The sequence below is a fragment of the Lathyrus oleraceus genome, chromosome 6 (genome assembly GCF_024323335.1).
Source record: "Lathyrus oleraceus cultivar Zhongwan6 chromosome 6, CAAS_Psat_ZW6_1.0, whole genome shotgun sequence".
Classification (NCBI taxonomy): domain Eukaryota; kingdom Viridiplantae; phylum Streptophyta; class Magnoliopsida; order Fabales; family Fabaceae; genus Lathyrus; species Lathyrus oleraceus.
Genome location: NC_066584.1, coordinates 302,864,914 through 302,884,911, shown reverse-complemented (window position 1 = coordinate 302,884,911; position 19,998 = coordinate 302,864,914).

The following is a 19,998-nucleotide window of genomic DNA, read 5'->3' as shown; positions in this document are numbered from 1 at the left end:
TAAAACATTGAGTATAAAGATAAAAAGTATCAAGAAAACTTTAAATCACTTTTATAGTTAGAAAGACTAAAAAAAGATCGCCCACATGCAATAACATATCTAACGTACAAAAGCATCTCAAAAGGGTCATCATGATCTAGTCAAGTCATAATTTATCATAATATTGCAAAAAGAATCAACATGAAATTTTGAACGACGAATAGCAATTCCAGGTTTTCCTAATCTTCCTACAACTTTCTAGTTTGTCTAGTTCTTAAACGCCAAATACTAAAATAATCATTACATGTCCAGCATATCTCATAGCCATATTCATACCCAAACTCCAACTTTGCTTGGTACATATCAAAGACCAATGTTTCTTGGCACCTCAAACACCAACCTATTTGGTACCCATCAGAGTCATAAGCATTAATGATTCATTATATGCATTATTTCATGCATATCTCGCCCAAACATGGCATACCTTGCTAGATAACTAATAGGGATTTCATACATCGCAACAGCATAAAAACATGCACACATAGTATAAGCCAAATTCAATGATTGAAAATCTAGTTAATTTCCCCATTAAAATCCTTTGGTACTTCTCGAGTAAGTTATGATTCCTACATGTTTTCTAGCTGAATCTTTTCCAATAAAGTATGTTCCTAAAAAGTCTCCTTTGGAGTCTGTTCCCTAGCAGGATTTCTCCCCTGTAAATAATCTTCCTAGTGAATCCCATTGGAACTTTTTTCTCCCTTAATAGATGATTTCCTCATGAGTCACTTGTTCAAGAAACCTATTCCCCGGTAAGTTTCCATTGTGAACGATCTCCCCGCGAGTCTCTATTTGCTTGCTCCTCCACTAGGTTACACTCAGTAAACATTGTCCATAATAACATTATTCTTGCCTCTCGCACGAAAAAATATTTTCTTTAAATTCCCAACGAGCTTCTGTGAAACACTACCCCAGGGTATCCTTCTTATAGAACTAATTCTTTGCAAATCTTCAGCAAGTTTCTATGTTTCGTTCCCCAACCACGATGCCAAAGTTAGCGTTGATATTTGCCCCTTTTTTCTTTTGTTGTGATACCAAAGTCAGTGTTATATATCATTTTCTTTTATCATTTTTCACGATATAAAAATCAATGTTGATATCGGTTATTTTTTCCTTTTCCATGGTACTAAAGTCAGTGTTGGAGACCGTTTGCTTTTATCTTCTGTTGTGATACCAAGGTTAGTTTTGGTATCAAACTCTTTTATATTATGTTGCAATGCCAGAGTCAGTGTTAGTGTCAACCTCTTTTATCCTTTGTTGTGATACAAAAGTCAATGTTGATATCGTTTTCTTTTACCTTCGGTTACAATATCAAAGTCAATGTTGATATTGACCTTGTACCTGTTTGTTACGACATCAAAGTTAATATTGATATCGTCTATTTACCTTCTGTTACAATATCAAAGTCACTGTTTATATTGACCCTTTACCTTTTACTAGGATATCAAAGCCAGTGTTGATATTGACTCTTTATCATTTTCCACAGCAGCACCAAAGTCAGTGGTGATATCATTTTCTTTTACCTTCTTGTTATGATATCAAAGTCAATGTTGATATCGACTCTTTATATTTTACTACGATATCAAAGTCAATGTTAATATTGGTTCTTTATCTTTTTCCATGATATCAAAGTCAATGTTGATATCGACTCTTTATCTTTTGTTACGATATCAAAGTATGTGTTAATGTCTGCCCTTTATCCCTTGTGGTGATGCCAAAGTCAGTGTTGGTGTCGTTTTCTTTTATCTTTTGTTACGATATCAAGGCCAGTGTTAATATCGGTCTTTTACCTTTTGCCACAATAACAAAGTCAATGTTGATATTGACTCTTTATCCTTCGCCACGATAGTGTTGATATCAACTATTTTCCTTATTTTAGTCTAAGCCTTAACACTCGGGTTGAAAATAATCCTCTCTCTGTGGAAATAGTTATTACACTAAAGCGGGATAGTAAGAACAAAAAACTTGTGAATGGGCAATAACCATTCATATCTCTAGCAAAAGAGAATCTCCGAGAATTCATAATATTTTACCTCATTTTATCCCACCGGGTCTGCTTTTCTCATATCCCTAACAAGATAAGTTCTCAATAAACACACATAATCATTGCATTGCATTACATTCCATTTATTTCGCATGGAAAAATTTGGGTCTTCTATATATTTAACTACCTTCCACAATGATCATATGAAGAATGTAATTCTTCATATCCTCTGGTTCAAGATAATTAAATAAGGACAATCGTCATACCCTAAATTTTACCATGAATCTTTTTATCTGCATCTAGCTCATATGCCCCATGTTATTATGATTACCCCATTTTGTCATTAAGTCTAATATGCATAAGAGTCATAGGAATAAAAATCAATAGTTAAACTAATGCATCTGGTCATTTTCATTTTTGAGTCATGGCTTCCAATTACCGGTCACTTTCATGTTGCATTCATTCATCCATTATGGCTTCATTATTAAAGAAATTTTCAATTTATAAGTAACATTCATCCATTATGGCTTCATTATTGAATACATTTTCAATTATGAGTGACATCCATTATTTTCATACATTCATCTATCATTGGTTTTATAATTGAAGATTTTAAAGCTTATCATTCATTTTAATATTTGCAAGAATAAGTTCATCCAATTCATTTTAAGATTTGCAAGAATTAGGTTTGAACATTCATATTTTCATACAAACCACATTCACCATTTTCCTTTTAAGATTTTCAAGAATTAAGTTTGAACATTCTATTTTTCATTCCAAATTTGAACAAATTACAAGAGTACCAAATGACATGTTCAAAGTTCTATGAGTACAAACTTAGCATTGTATAATTCAAGTTACAATGTCACATTTTGATCCATTTTTTCTTACACATGAGCCTAAATACAATCAAATATTTATACAAGCATGACCTAATACTAAAATTCTAAACTTGGCATTCAAGTAACCCAAATCCAATGCTTCTTCAAATCCTACTCAAGTGACTTCATGAGCAAGCAATCCATTAACAACACCTAGACCTGCACACAACATTATCCAAATCAGTTTTGTAATCATTTCAATGCAAAATTAAAAAAGGGACAATTGACTTTCTGGTCAACAGGGTTGACATCGTTGACCAGACCCTGGACCAATTGACAAAATGCTTTCAAATTATTTCGAAGTCTTCAGGCATCTCCATTTCTTCCCAAATCCCTTCTTCATACTTAAGCCAATGTGAAGCCTGCAAAAGTACCCTTTTGTTCAAATTCTAGCCATGCCCAGCCCAATACCAATGACCACTTAATTTTTCAGTCCTGCATGTATTAGGTTCACAAGAACACAAGCTTGCATCACTATAACAAATATTTCAAGCTACTTCAGTTCATTTCCGTACAAGATATGCACATTCAAACTTAAGTATGATTCAAGCAAGCATTACAAATTAAGTGCATAACCAATGTCAAACCACTTGCATTAGAAAAAGTACATCTCAAACAAGTGTTAAACTACTAAGTACAAGGATGATGTCAGTTCAAAACAAGGAAATCAAACAATGCATGTTCAAAAAATGACCAAGGTAATTTTCAGAGGCAAAGCACTATAAGTAATCATGTTGACAATTCCAAAGATTTTAGGCTCACAACACTCATTCAAGTCCAATACACATCAACATACCATTCAATCTATGCAACAAAATATGACATTCACAATGCAGTGCAAGACCATATTTAGGTCTTATGGCTAGGTTTTAGAGGGTTTCAACATAAGATTCAGGCTTGGGATGATAAGACGAAGAGATTGGTAAGGTTAGGGTGAGGTTCTGAAGAGCCCCGCCACCGGAGGTGATTTCCGGCACGACGGGGAGATTTACAGCTACAGGTTAATAAGAGAAGAGAGACGAGACTAATGGAGCCTGGGTGTGAAATGAAGAGAGATTTTCTCTCTTTCCCCCTCTTTCTGTCGTGGTTTGTTGGGCTTTGATCAAAGCCCAAATACCTCTTTCACTTACCAACCCCCTAGAGTACTATTGTACCTCCCCGATTGAACAAGTGGAATAAGCATGGGCATGAATACAAGGCCCAACGTCTCAACCACTATTTCTATACCTAATACCAGTTCCAGAAAATTTTACCTTATACCCCTACATTTATCCTTATACCCCAACATTTTAAAAAAAAATACCAATTTTATCCTTATATATTTTTAAATAATTTATTATTTTATTATTTAAATATTTTTTAAATTTTATTTTACATACCGAAAGACTTTGTAAAAGAATTTCGGTAGTCGTTTTTCACGTATTTTTTTTTTTTTATGTATCGGAAGACTTTACAAAAGAGTTCCGGTACACAAAAATTGACTACCGGAACTCTTTTACAAAGTCTTCCGGTATACAAAAAAAAAAGTCAAAAAATGTTTGAAAAATGAGTACCGGAACTCTTTTGCAAAGTCTTCCGGTTCACAAAAATTGACTACCGGAACTCTTTTGCAAAGTGTTCCGGTACAAAAAAAATGATAAAAAAATATTTGAAAATGACTACCGGAACTCTTTTGTAAAGTCTTCCGGTACATAAAATTTGACTACCGGAACTCTTTTGCAAAGTCTTCCGGTACACAAAAAAAAATATTAAAAAAATATTTAAAAAAGGACTACCGGAACTCTTTTGCAAAGTCTTCCGGTACACAAAAATTGACTACCGGGACTCTTTTGCAAAGTCTTCCGGTACATAAAAAAATATTAAAAAAATACTTGAAAAATGATTATCGGAACTCTTTTGCAAAGTCTTCCGATACACAAAAATAAAATTTTAAAAATATTTAAAAAATAAAATAATTAATTAATTAAAAATATATAAGGATAAAATTGGTATTTTTTATAAAATGTAGGGGTGGAAGGATAAATGTAGGGGTATAAGACAAAACTTTCCCAGTTCCATACTCCGTAGACTGAGTTCACTTATTCCTTTAACATTTGTCTTTTTATTTATTTATTATAGAAGTTTTATTTTCTTTTTACTCTTAGGAATTAACGTTTCCTTTTAGGACTTTATTTTGCTTCTTAAAAGTTAATCTTAATTATAGTAATATCGGGAGGGTTAATTAGGATTAAGGTTTTGATCATGAATTTTAATTTTGGTTACATTTCTTTTATTCATGACTTTTAATCTAGATTATATTTCTTTAATTCATGAATGGTTAGACTTATGGATTATTTTATAAATCTTGTAAGATATGATTATTTTATAAATCTTATTTTAATATATGATTATTTTATAAATCTTATTTTAATTACGTAATTCATTTAAGTGGTTAAGTTTAATACACTTAGAATTTAATCATCAATATATATAAAAAAAACCTTTGGTTATGTAAGAGAAACTTGCGATTATCTTAGTACTTTATCATAAAATGACATGTTTACTTTCTTCTATTTTTATCTCCTAAAACAAGATCCTTTCACAATAAAAATGGAGGAAGAAGGATCAGACGCTGTTGTAGAGCTCCATGTTTAAAACTTCATCTTCCATATTATAACACGATAATCAATTGAATTAAGTCGGTTATCTAGTAATGAATCGACTTAATTCGCCACACATCTTTTACAAAAATTCATAAGAAAAAGGAGGGGGTGTAGACCTTTTCTCCCCCGAATTTTCATACACTGCCGTAAAGCTCCATGTCTGAATTTGTCCTCAAACTGAAAACAATCTCAACACATTTAACCCTATTTTTGCCTTAGGACAAACATCATAAGAAAATTTCATAAAAGAATATGTTATATCCATTTGATTGCAATACAAACAAACGCTTAAGTCTCCCATGTGCGAGCAAACAAGTAACTTTTAACTGCTAGAACACGACCTTAACATCGTTCAATAAAATCAACCAACAAACACTTATTTTCTATCATGAACTACGAAGCTCTGATTTTCTCATTGCACCATGAGAATACATAGGCACAAGATTTCGATATATTCACGAGTACATTTATTAAAAACTTTTTTCCCTTAATTAAAACCTTTATAAAATAAAATAATAAATTAGTAATCGCAAATAGCTTTTAGTTAACACCCATATATGCAAAACGGTTCTCGTTGAGCACAACGGATGTGAGGGGTGTTAATACCTCCCCTTTGCATAATTGACTCTTGAATTCGCTCTTGGTTGTGATGACCATACCTTTTCTCTTTTCTTTGTGAGTTTTATCAATATTTTACCTTTCCTTTTGGAATAAATAAAATTCGGTGGCGACTCTGTTGTATTTCGAGCATTCCTCGTACTCAGGTATTTTTCACGATGCGACAAAGACACACAGCCGAGCCTATTCCGATTAGTGTTGTCTTCATCCACTGCACCTGCATTAGAAACAGGGACAAATATAAATAGCATGTCAGGAGAAATGCACAATTCCACAAAATCAACCAATTATTTTCCTGAGTCCAATCCGGAGATGTATCTCCGAAAACAATGTAGAGAAAATTCGGAGATACATCGCCTGGCAAACCTGCGATTGTCTCCCATGGCAGAAACCTCTTTTGTGCCCTACCGGTCAAAAAAATACATCAATGCATGTTCTTCTAGCCTACAAAATTTGTTTACACTACTTTCTATCGTACTTAATACATCTAATGTAGCATAAACAACTAACTACAAATCAAAAAGTAAATAGAGATTAAATTTTGAAATGCTTACCTAATCAAAATGATCAGAAGTAGCTTGAATGTTTGAGACGCTAGAAAAGAGGAGAAGATTCAATGTTGCAGAGCTCCAATGAATGAAGCTTGAATGAATGGATGAGAAGGTCAAAGAAGGTCAATGTTGCAGAGCTCAAAATGTTTTATTTTGAGAACCTTTTAGAAACTGAAGAAGGAGGAAGAGGAAAGGCCTGACACGAGATATGAAACAATAGCGTTTGGAGATGCATCTCCAGATCATCCATCAACTTCTGAATAAATGGTGTTTACGGAGATACATATTCAGACACACTTTTTACGCATATAGAGATGCATCTCATAATTAATTTTTGGCATAATGAGGATGCCTCTTTAATTTTGCCTGAGAAATAGCTAAAATAGGTGCATTCAGATATGCATCTCCGAACTCTATGGGCAATGTGGACTTTTATGATGGTGTGAGAGTATCCATAAAAGTGGAAAGAGCATCCATCAAATAATATCATGTCTTTCAATCAGGCTCGACCCAAGGGCAAGGCAAGTAAGGCCTAAGTCCTTGGGCCTAATTCTGTTGGGCCATAAACCATACCTCCAAATAAATTGGTTACTAATCTCACCTCAATAGATGGAAAAACACTCAATGAAATTTCGAAAATGTCCCTCAGGTTTTAGAAATGCATCTCCGGACGCACCCTGAGTCTTACTAAAACACGTTCTAAGTGAAACTCACCTTATTTCTCCCAAAAATTTAGTCCAAATATGCACTTTTGAATTCACCTTATATTCATTTACCCGAAATCTATACTTAATTAAGTCACATATTCGTTAAAAAAAAGTTTAAAAATTCACTTCTGGAATAAATCTGAAATTACATTTTCGAAAACATTTAAAGCCACCTTTATATATTGGTTTTGTTTTTTCACCTTATTATTCCAATGCACTCTTTGAAGAAGCAAAAAGAGACGCAACTTATTACTTCACACTGATATAAGAATCACCAGTCTAATAAAAACCACACTCTAGATTATTCCTCTATACAACTTTTCAAATTCATTGCATTTTATTTAATTACAAATCATCAGTCTTCTTCAGCTTAATAAACGTGGCATAAAACATTTTATTAGTTTATTTATTTAGTCATTGATATCGTCTCCTGTGCGCAACCTTAATATGTCTCTCATGTGAGAGACTAAAATTTTTTCTTTTTTTTTCTTTCGTTTTTCAACTATTTAGCGAGAGTTATGTTGCGGGGGTTTAAACCCCACACAAAATAACCACCGCTTAATTTAATGGTTGAAAAAAATGCTGAAAATTTGTGAGGTTTATAACCCCCGCTAAATGGTTGAAAACGAGAAAAAAGAAAGGGGAAGGCTCGTAGGAAACCATGTTATAAGACATTAAAAAAAATAAAGTATTACAACTCTGTCACTTTACATCCAAATTTATTTCAAAAGTATATTTTCAAACTATTATTTTTTTACAAAAATAAGGGTATAATTCATTTATGTATAAATTTGAGGAACTTGAGGTGCAAATGCATATTTAAAATTTTGAGATATTTTTTATTTTTCACGAGATTCTGGTAGTAAATCTTAAGGTGCATTAAGTGATTCTCACAAATATATTCTAGCAATAGAATTGTTTGATGTGTATTATGTAGGAAAATTTTACCTCATACTCCATAATTTATTCCTCTACCCCTACGTTAGATTTTTTTTGGATCAAGATGTCCTCATATAAATAATTTATTAAAAGTTAAAAATTATTAAAAAACTGACTATCAGAACTCATTTACAAAGTCTTTTGGTACACAAAATAAAAGTTTAAAATGTTAAAAACCTGCCTACCAAAAGTCTTTTCCAAAGTCTTTCGGTACACAAAAAGACTTATGTTAAAAATTGACTATCAAAACTCTTTTGCAAAGTCTTCCGGTACACAAAATAAAAGTTAAAAAATGTTTAAAAAACGGACTACCACAACTCTTTTTCAAAGTATTCTGATACACAAAATAAAAGTTAAAAAATATTTAAAAAATGACTACCAGAACTCTTTTGCAAAGTCTTTCGGTACATAAAATAAAAGTTAAAAAATATTTTTAAAAAATGACTATCGGAACTCTTTTGCAAAGTCTTCTGGTACACAAAATAAAAGTTAATGTTAAAAACTAACTATTAGAACTTTTTTGCAAAGTCTTCCGATACACAAAATAAAAGTTAATGTTAAAAACTGACAATCGGAACTCTTTTACAAAGTCTTCCGATATACAAAATAAAAATTAAAAAAATGTTAAAAAATTGATTATCAGAACTCTTTTGCAAAGTCTTCTGAAAACAAAAATAAAAAAATATATTTAAAAAAAATAATAAATTAGTTAAAATATATAAGGGCAAAGTTGGTATTTTTTATAAAATGTACGGGTATAAAAACAAAGATAATATTTTAATTTAAATTAAGAATTAAATTAATAAAATTAATATGTTTTAGAGATTATTAATTAATTTTATATTATTTAAAGACTTAAATAAGAAAATATGAATTCAAGAAATTCATTGATAATTTCTTTTATTTTAAAATAAAAATTAAGACAATTATATATATATATAATATATATATATATATATATTATATATATATATATAATATATATATATATATATAAAAAAAAAATTTAAAAAAAAATATTTTAAATTTAGTCTTAGACCTTAAAATTTGTTAGGTCGATCCTGCTTTCAATGGGTCTTTGAACCATTTACACCTAAAATGATACCACGAATACTAAATTGAAAGTATATACATCTAGTGGTATAATGTGTTGTTATAATAGTACGATGTTATGTTTAGGGGTGGCAAAATGGATCGTCCGTCCCATCTTAAGTTCCCCAAAAAAAGGGGTAGGGCAGGCAAATCTGTCAAATAAAATTGTGCTTAAAAATCTAACCCACTCCGCTAAAGTGGCGAGTTGGCGGGCGGCAACCTATTTTTTTTTAAATTTTTTTAAATAGATTAATAGGTTTATTTTTATATTTTAATTAGATTTTTCACTTATTTTTTAGAACAAATTTTTATAAAGCATCTTTTTAACAAATTTTACTTTAAAAAGTATTGCATATATTAAAAAATAAATGTATAAAATAGAATCATCAACAAGTATTTCAAAACTACAGTTCAAGTATTAACCTTCAACCAACGAAAATAAATATTTTGAGTGCTTGATAACTAGGTTAGCGGATTGCGGGGTTAACTGGCCCTTTTTATGGCGGGCTTAAGGTGGGGCGGAGTGGGCGGATAGGCGGATAAAAAATCCCAACCCAACCCGCCATTTTTTGATGGGTGCGTAGACCGGTCTGACGGGCCACACCCCTTTTTCCACCCCTAGTTATTAACATATCTTCATGATATTATTCAAAATTAATGGCAATATACCATATGTCTAAGACTCACTCAAGTCGAAACATGCAGATTGGGAATTCCTAACTTGTTTGAAAAATAACCAAAATGTTACTTTCTAAATGCTTTAACATATGTCAGCTAGTTGAATATTAATGGGTACATGGTGAGTTAAAATGTTTCCTTTTAGAATCTCATCTCATAAAAAATGACAATAACCATGAATGTGTTTTGTGCATTCGTAGAATACTAGATTGACAACTATATGTAGTGTAGATTGACTATCATAATATATCTTTGTAGGGGTAAGACTAAGGGGTGCCAAGAGAGATCAAAAGTGTTTTCAATGATTTGAGCTCACATGCCATAATAACCATAAAATGATATGCTTATCTAGTAGAGGAACGAGAAATAACTCGTTGCCTTTTGATTTTCCAAGAAAAGCTCACACTAGACATAAAGTTGAAGATCACACTAAGCTTGAAAAGGAATACCTTAGTCGATATTTCTTTGAGATAACGAACAACATGAAGATCTGTATTCGAATCCCATTCTAATGATTTTGGAATGAAATGAGCCAACATATGAACATAGTAAGAAAGTTTTTGTCCAGTGACAATTAAGTAAACCAAATGACCTTTTAGTCTTTGATAGTGACCTGGATTGGAATATTGAGTTTTGGTGGCCAAGGAAAGATGATGATTCAGATCTAAGAGAAAACCAACTAGTTTAGCTCCCAACACATCAACTTCATTGATAATGTCAAATACATATTTCCTTTGACACAATAAAAAAAGCCATTGGAATTGTGAGCCACCTCAATGCCGAGAAAATATTTTAAAGGACCAAGATTTTTTAAATGAAAGCATATGCTCATGTAGGTTTTGAATGAATTGATTGATTGTTGTTGTTGTTTCTAGAAATGATAAGATCATCCACTTAAACACATACAACTGTACACAATCACATTATAGAGTAAATAGAGAATAATCAGAGTATGACTGAATGAAACCATGTCGTATCAGAGTGCTTTTGAGTTTATCAAACTAATATTAAGGTGTTTGTTTTAACCTGTGTAGAGATGTGTGCACACGACATGCCTGATTTGGTGTAGATGTCTTGCTAGGTAAACCTTCATACTTTCTGGACATTAAAGTCAACTACCAATCTAATGGCTTATTACTACTAATTCAGTCCAAATATGTCAAGGATCTCATGTTAATATCTCACATGTATGTTTTCAATGGTGTCCCTACACCTATGCTCAATCACTACAAATTGGGTAAGAATGGAACATATACATTCAGTGATCCTTACTATACATGTCCGTTGTATTTACCTTCCAATATGTAACATTAACAAGACCTGACTTAGCCTTCTTTGTCAACAAGGCTTGTCAGTTTATGGCCTCTCCACTTGAAAGATACTAGTTGATTGTCAAGTGAATCTTGAGTTACTTATGTAACACTTCCTCACGTGGCCTCTTTCTCATGTATGTTCCCATTGATAAAAAAATTCACAATTCGTGTTTAGAATGAGTTAGATTAGGCTAGTGACCCTGACAACTATTGAGATATAAATAATATAATCCAAGTTGTGTGGACCAAGCCCAAACTTAATTAGGGTTTATGGTTTGTTATTTAGTAGACAAGTTAGTTAGTTGTATATAAATACATATTATGTAATTCAATTCACATTCATTCAATTATATAAATCCTTATTTCATATTCTCTTTCTCTTTCTCTCCTCACTAAAACTGCCTCACACACTAACAAATTGGTATCTAGAGCTTCAGTTATATTTTTGATCGTGTTTTCAAGAATCACATGTCGATGATCGTGTTTTCGGGATCATGGGTTGTTAATCAATCGCTGCAAAGATGAATGGTACTAATGGCACTCTGAATTCTCTTCTAATTATTGACGGTAAAAAATGGAACCGATGGAGCAAGCAGATGAAGCCCTTGTTCGACTTTCATGAAACCCTAGAAGTGGTTACTAACGGAGTCCGTGAGCTTGTTGAGAATACAACGATACTTAGAGAGTCGTGAACAAGGAGGCGAAGAAGAAAGACTACAATGATGCGTATTGCATTCAATCGGCGGTAGATTCAGCGAATTTCGATAAGATCTCTTATGTTGAATCAGCGAAGGAGGCATGGGATATTATTTTCAAGTACTATGAAAGAGGTGAGAAATTCAAAGTCGTCAAATTGCAGACTTTGCAACGACAATATGAATTGGTGTAGATGGGAGAAGATGAAAAGATTGCATGTTATGCGTCGAAGGTTCATAATCTCGCCCATCTCATGAAGGGTTGTGGTGAAACTCTAACTGATAAGAAGATAGTTGAGAAGATAATGTGCATGTTGACCTCTCACTTTGATCACGTTATCGTAGTTATTCAAGAATCTGACAATCTTGAAACCCTAAAACTGGAGGATTTGGTTGGTTAATTGGATGCATATTGTAACACCCTTCTAAAATACCCCGAGTATATAATTAAAATAACAACATATCAATCAGAGTAAATATGCAATCAAGGGTGTCACACGGCTACTTCACACCATAATAACTGCCATGCTCTTTATTTAATCAAAATAACATTTTTGCATAATTCGCAGCGGATAGAATCAAATCAACCAATCAAAACATATAATATATTACATGTAAATTGGTTCACAACCAACAATAAAACAATTAAAGACATCCCGTCCCGATGTTACATCTATCAGAGCATGACCCACTAAGGAGACTACACTAGACTCCAAGCACTAGCTTCTACTCAATCACTGCTCGTTACCTGAAAAATAGTTGTAAGGGTGAGTTCCTCAATCGATATAATAAGCATTATAAATCATCACGTAATGCTAAGTAAATTCACACATTTCATCACCCTAATCGTAACATACATCCAGTAACGGCACATCAACTCAAACATCATACTTAATATCAACACAATTCCACTCCTCAATTAAATTAAATATCCACACAACAAGCCAACAAAATGCAACTCTAATGAGACTCGACTCGTCATGCATGTGGTACCATTCAGAGTAAAACTCCCAACTTAAAATCATTGCCATTTTATTGGGCATCAAGGCATAAGCCTTCAACTTTCAACTTAAAATTTGCCAATCCAGGCCAACGTGGTGTGAGCAAAGCTCCGACTTAATGCATATGAATGTACATGGCATACACGACTTTAAACTGTCGACAACATAATAATAATAGCAATACAACAATGTTTTCAACAACATCAACTTATAATCAACTTTGGCTCACCAAGCCTACAACTCAGTATTTTCAACAACTTTCCGTACACGGAACAACTCAGCAACATACTTGTATCAACACTTCATGACATAAATCCAACAAAATTACTCATCACAGTTAACTATAGTAGGCCAATCACCAATTAGGTTCACAACATTAAAATATCATTTTTTCAAATTTCCAACAGTGTTAACCGGTTAACGCCCTGGGTTAACCGGTTAACGCAGGACAAAACACACTTTCTGGCAAAACGCAACAGTGTTAACCGGTTAACGCCCTGGGTTAACCGGTTAACGCAGGCAAAACAGCACATTTCCACAAAATATAACAGTGTTAACCGGTTAACGCCCTGGGTTAACCGGTTAACGCAGACAAAACAGCAGTTCCTGCGCTAACACAAGGCAGAATGCAGAGTTCTTCGCATTTTCCGCCGTTGGAGGACTTCCGGACCTCCGATTCAATTTCCGTAAAAGCTATACGTTTGGGGGAACACGACTCACACAATTACGGACTCAATTACAGCTTTAATGCAACTTATTCATCACAATATTTCAGCATTCAACATCCCAATTAGGGTCACTTCAACGGTTTATCACTACCCATGACATGTTAATCTATAATATCCATTAAACGACGATAAACCCCCCTTACCTGAGATAATCCGGCAATCTCTAAGCTTCAAGCTTTTCCGTTCTTCAACCTTTGCTCTCTAGCTCTTCCTCTTTGCCCTTTCTCCACTTTCCACTTTTCAGCCGCTTCTCTGTTTCACGTGAAAACTCTTTACCAAAAATGAAAACCCTTTTCTCTTATTCCAACTTATATATTTTCCACTAATTATTATTCCAAATAATAATAATAATAATAATAATCCAATAATTCAATTTATTTAATTAAATTAATAAATATATTATTAACTTAATTTAAATAATTCTCTTATTTTATTCGGGGTGTTACAACTCTCCCCCACTAAAAGAGTTTTCGTCCTCGAAAACACACCTCAAGCAAATAACTCTGGATAAGACTCTTTCATCTGACTCTCCAGTTCCCAAGTCACATTGCCACCTGCTGGTCCTCCCCAAGCTACTTTCACTAAGGCAATCTCTTTACCCCGCAACTGCTTCAACTCTCGATCCTCAATCCTCATAGGCGATATTTCAACAGTCAGGTTATCTCTCATCTGTACATCATCTACTTGGATCACATGCGACGGATCATGAATGTACCTCCTCAACTGAGACACATGAAAAACCTCATGCAAATTCGCAAGTGACGGCGGTAAAGCGATACGATAGGCTACCTCTCCTATCCTCTCCAAAATCTGATAAGGACCAATAAATCGAGGTGTCAACTTCTTTGACTTCAAAGCTCGACCAACCCCAGTTATCGGAGTAACACGAAGAAACACGTGATCTCCCTCTCGGAACTCAAGTGATTTCCTCCTCTTGTCATGATAACTCTTCTGACGACTCTGAGCAATTCTCATCTTCTCCTGAATCATCTTAATCTTTTCCGTAGTTTGTTGAACAATTTCCGGTCCAACCACAACACTCTCACCGGACTCATACCAACATAAAGGTGTCCGACATCTCCTACCATACAAAGCTTCAAACGGTGCCATACCAATACTCGAATGAAAACTATTGTTGTAGGTAAACTCAATCAAAGGTAAATAACAATCCCAAGTACCTCCCTTTTCCAAAACACAAGCTCTCAAAAGATCCTCTAATGACTGAATCGTCCTCTCAGTCTGGCCATCAGTCTGCGGATGATATGCAGAACTCAACCTCAGCTTAGTTCCCAAAGCCCTCTGCAAACCTTCCCAGAATTTCGATGTAAATCTAGGATCTCTGTCCGAAACAATACTCGACGGAATACCATGCAAACTTACAATCTTCTCAATATACAACTCAGCTAATCTCTCTAACGGATAATCCATTCTAATCGGAATGAAATGAGCCGATTTCGTCAATCTATCAACAATCACCCAAATAGCTTCAAAACTCTTACTTGTCCTCGGTAAACCAGAAACAAAATCCATACTGATACTATCCCACTTCCACTCTGGAATAGCCAACGGTTGCATTAGCCCAGACGGCTTCTGATGCTCAATCTTTGACTTCTGACAAGTCAAACAGGAATAAACAAAACTCGCAATTTCTCTTTTCATTCCCGGCCACCAAAATAACTTTTTCAAATCATGATACATCTTCGTAGCTCCAGGATGAATACTCAGGCCACTACGATGTCCTTCTTCAAGAATACTCTTCTTAAGTTCGATAACATCCGGAATACACACCCGATTACCAAATTTCAAAACATCATTCTCATCAACTCTGAATTCGCCACCTTGACCTTGATTCACTAGAGTCAACTTATCAACCAAAAGCACATCGGATTTCTGACCCTCTCTGATCTCATCCAGAATACCACTTGTTAACTTCAACATCCCCAATTTAACACTATTGTGAGTACTCTCACACACCAAACTCAAGTCTCTAAACTGCTCAATTAAATCCAATTCCTTAACCATTAGCATAGACATATGTAATGATTTCCGACTCAATGCATCAGCCACTACGTTTGCTTTACCCGGATGGTAATTCAAACCAAAGTCATAATCCTTCAGAAACTCTAACCATCTTCTCTGTCTCATATTCAGCTCTTTCTGATCAAACAAATACTTTAAACTTTTATGGTCACTGAAAACCTCAAATCTTGACCCGTACAAGTAATGCCTCCATAACTTCAGAACAAATACCACAGCCGCCAACTCTAAATCGTGCGTCGGGTAGTTCCTCTCATGAACCCTCAGCTGTCTTGAAGCATAAGCTATAACCTGCTTATTCTGCATCAACACGCCACCCAAACCCAACAATGAAGCATCACAGTAAACTTCAAATGATTCCGACGAACTCGGTAATATCAGAATAGGAGCAGTAGTTAACCTTCTCTTTAACTCTTGGAAACCTCCTTCACATTTTGAGTCCCAAACAAACGCTTGCCCCTTCCTAGTCAACATCGTCAATGGTAACGCCAACTTAGAAAATCCCTCAATGAACTTCCTATAATAACCAGCCAAACCAAGGAAACTTCGAATCTCAGCAACAGACTTCGGAGCTTCCCACTTAGATACCGCTTCTATCTTAGAAGGATCAACAGCAACACCACCTCTTGAAATCACATGACCCAGAAAACTTACCTCTCCTAACCAAAATTCACACTTGGACAATTTAGCAAATAACTTCTTTTCTCGTAGAACTCCCAAAACCACTCTCAAATGTTCAACATGCTCTTCTTCAGATTTCGAATACACCAAAATATCATCAATAAACACCACAACAAACTTGTCTAGGTACGGATGGAAAATCCTATTCATATACTCCATAAATACTCCAGGCGCATTAGTCACACCAAAAGGCATTACAGAATACTCATAATGTCCATACCTTGTTCTGAAAGCAGTCTTCTGAATATCCTCGGTTTTCACACGGATCTGATGATACCCAGATCTCAAATCTATTTTGCTGAACACACTTGCACCAACCAACTGATCCATCAAATCATCAATCCTCGGCAAAGGATACCGATTCTTGATCGTCACTTTATTCAGTTGCCTGTAGTCCACACACAATCTCATAGTACCTTCTTTCTTCTTAACCAATAGCACTGGTGCACCCCACGGTGACACACTCGGACGAATAAATTTCTTATCCCACAGATCTTCCAACTGACTCTTCAATTCAGTTAACTCAACAGCAGACATACGGTACGGAGCCATCGATATCGGCCTAGTACCAGGTACCAAATCAATCGAGAACTCCACTTCGCGCTCTGGCGGTAATTCATTCACCTCTTCCGGAAACACATCAGGAAAATCACACACCACGGCTAGATCGCCAATCACCATTTTATCTTTAGCCTCCAAAGTCGCTAACAACATAAACAACTCTGCCCCATCAGCTACTTCCTCATTCACTTGCCTTGCTGATAGAAACAAACTCTTTCCCTCCTCAATCCCAGGAAAGACCACCGTCTTATCAAAATAGTTGATAGAAACTCGGTTAAACACCAACCAGTTCATACCCAGAATAACATCAATCTGCACTAGTGGAAGACACACGAGGTCCATCCCAAAGTCTCTACCAAAAATACTCAAAGGACAATTTAAACAAACCGAAGTAGTAGTCACTGAACCCTTCGCAGGAGTATCAATTACCATACTACCAAACATCTCAGATATCTCTAACTTAAGTTTCACAGCACAATCCAAAGATATAAAGGAATGAGTCGCACCTGTGTCAATAATAGCTACTAGAGGAAAGCCATTAATATAACACGTACCTCGGATAAGTCTGTCCTCACTGGAGGTTTGAGTTCCGGTCAATGCGAACACCTTCCCAGTTTGAGATTTCTTTGGCTTCTGACACTGACTTCCACTATGCCCTTCTTCGCCACAATTAAAACAAATCATTTCCTTGTGCTTGCAATCAGCTATTGCATGACCAGTCTTACCACAACGAAAACATCTCTTTACTTCAGCAGTGCATACATTACTCTTATGACCAGCCTGACCACATTTGAAGCAAACTATACCAGCAGGAGCACCTCCCCTACTAGTCCTCTGAGCCGGAGCAGCTCCTTGTTTCCCTTTTCCCACTGGGGCATCATACGGCTTGCCACGATTTTGATGTTGCTTGCCCCTGCGGTCACTGACAATCTTGTAATGAGCATTATTGTCTTCTTCAAATATCCTGCAGCTATCAACCAATTCAGTAAAAATGCGTATCTTCTGATACCCAACAGCCTTCTTAATTTCAGAGCGCAGTCCATTTTCAAACTTGATGCACTTTGAAAATTCAGCACCAGCACCAGTGTAATGAGGATAAAATTTGGACAGCTCCACAAATTTCGCAGCATAATCAGTGACAGACATGTTTCCTTGCTTCAGTTCAAGGAACTCAATTTCCTTCTTACCACGAACATCTTCCGGATAATACTTTCTCATGAATTCCCTACGGAATACATCCCAAGTAATGACTTCACCTGCCACGGTCAACCTCTCGTGAGTCTCTAGCCACCAGTCATCAGCTTCGACTGCTAGCATGTGAGTACCATACCGAACCTTCTGAGCTGGAGTGCAATCCATAACACGGAAGATTCTCTCAATCTCTTTCAACCATCCCAAGGCTGCATCTGGATCATGCTTCCCTTTAAACACCGGCGGATTCTCTCTCTGAAAAGTCGCCAAGCTACGTGATCCAGCATCACCACCAGCATTTGGCAAGTTCTGCACAGCTTGTGCCATCGCTTGCATTGCGGCAGCCATTGCAGCGTCATTCCTTCCAGCCATTTCAACTTATCAATACAACACAACTTAAAAGTTAGATTAGTAACAATACACAATTGTTAGACAGTAACGACACGACAACTGGTCGGACAGACCGACCTGCTCTGATACCACTAATGTAACACCCTTCTAAAATACCCCGAGTATATAATTAAAATAACAACATATCAATCAGAGTAAATATGCAATCAAGGGTGTCACACGGCTACTTCACACCATAATAACTGCCATGCTCTTTATTTAATCAAAATAACATTTTTGCATAATTCGCAGCGGATAGAATCAAATCAACCAATCAAAACATATAATATATTACATGTAAATTGGTTCACAACCAACAATAAAACAATTAAAGACATCCCGTCCCGATGTTACATCTATCAGAGCATGACCCACTAAGGAGACTACACTAGACTCCAAGCACTAGCTTCTACTCAATCACTGCTCGTTACCTGAAAAATAGTTGTAAGGGTGAGTTCCTCAATCGATATAATAAGCATTATAAATCATCACGTAATGCTAAGTAAATTCACACATTTCATCACCCTAATCGTAACATACATCCAGTAACGGCACATCAACTCAAACATCATACTTAATATCAACACAATTCCACTCCTCAATTAAATTAAATATCCACACAACAAGCCAACAAAATGCAACTCTAATGAGACTCGACTCGTCATGCATGTGGTACCATTCGGAGTAAAACTCCCAACTTAAAATCATTGCCATTTTATTGGGCATCAAGGCATAAGCCTTCAACTTTCAACTTAAAATTTGCCAATCCAGGCCAACGTGGTGTGAGCAAAGCTCCGACTTAATGCATATGAATGTACATGGCATACACGACTTTAAACTGTCGACAACATAATAATAATAGCAATACAACAATGTTTTCAACAACATCAACTTATAATCAACTTTGGCTCACCAAGCCTACAACTCAGTATTTTCAACAACTTTCCGTACACGGAACAACTCAGCAACATACTTGTATCAACACTTCATGACATAAATCCAACAAAATTACTCATCACAATTAACTATAGTAGGTCAATCACCAATTAGGTTCACAACATTAAAATATCATTTTTTCAAATTTCCAACAGTGTTAACCGGTTAACGCCCTGGGTTAACCGGTTAACGCAGGACAAAACACACTTTCTGGCAAAACGCAACAGTGTTAACCGGTTAACGCCCTGGGTTAACCGGTTAACGCAGGCAAAACAGCACATTTCCACAAAATATAACAGTGTTAACCGGTTAACGCCCTGGGTTAACCGGTTAACGC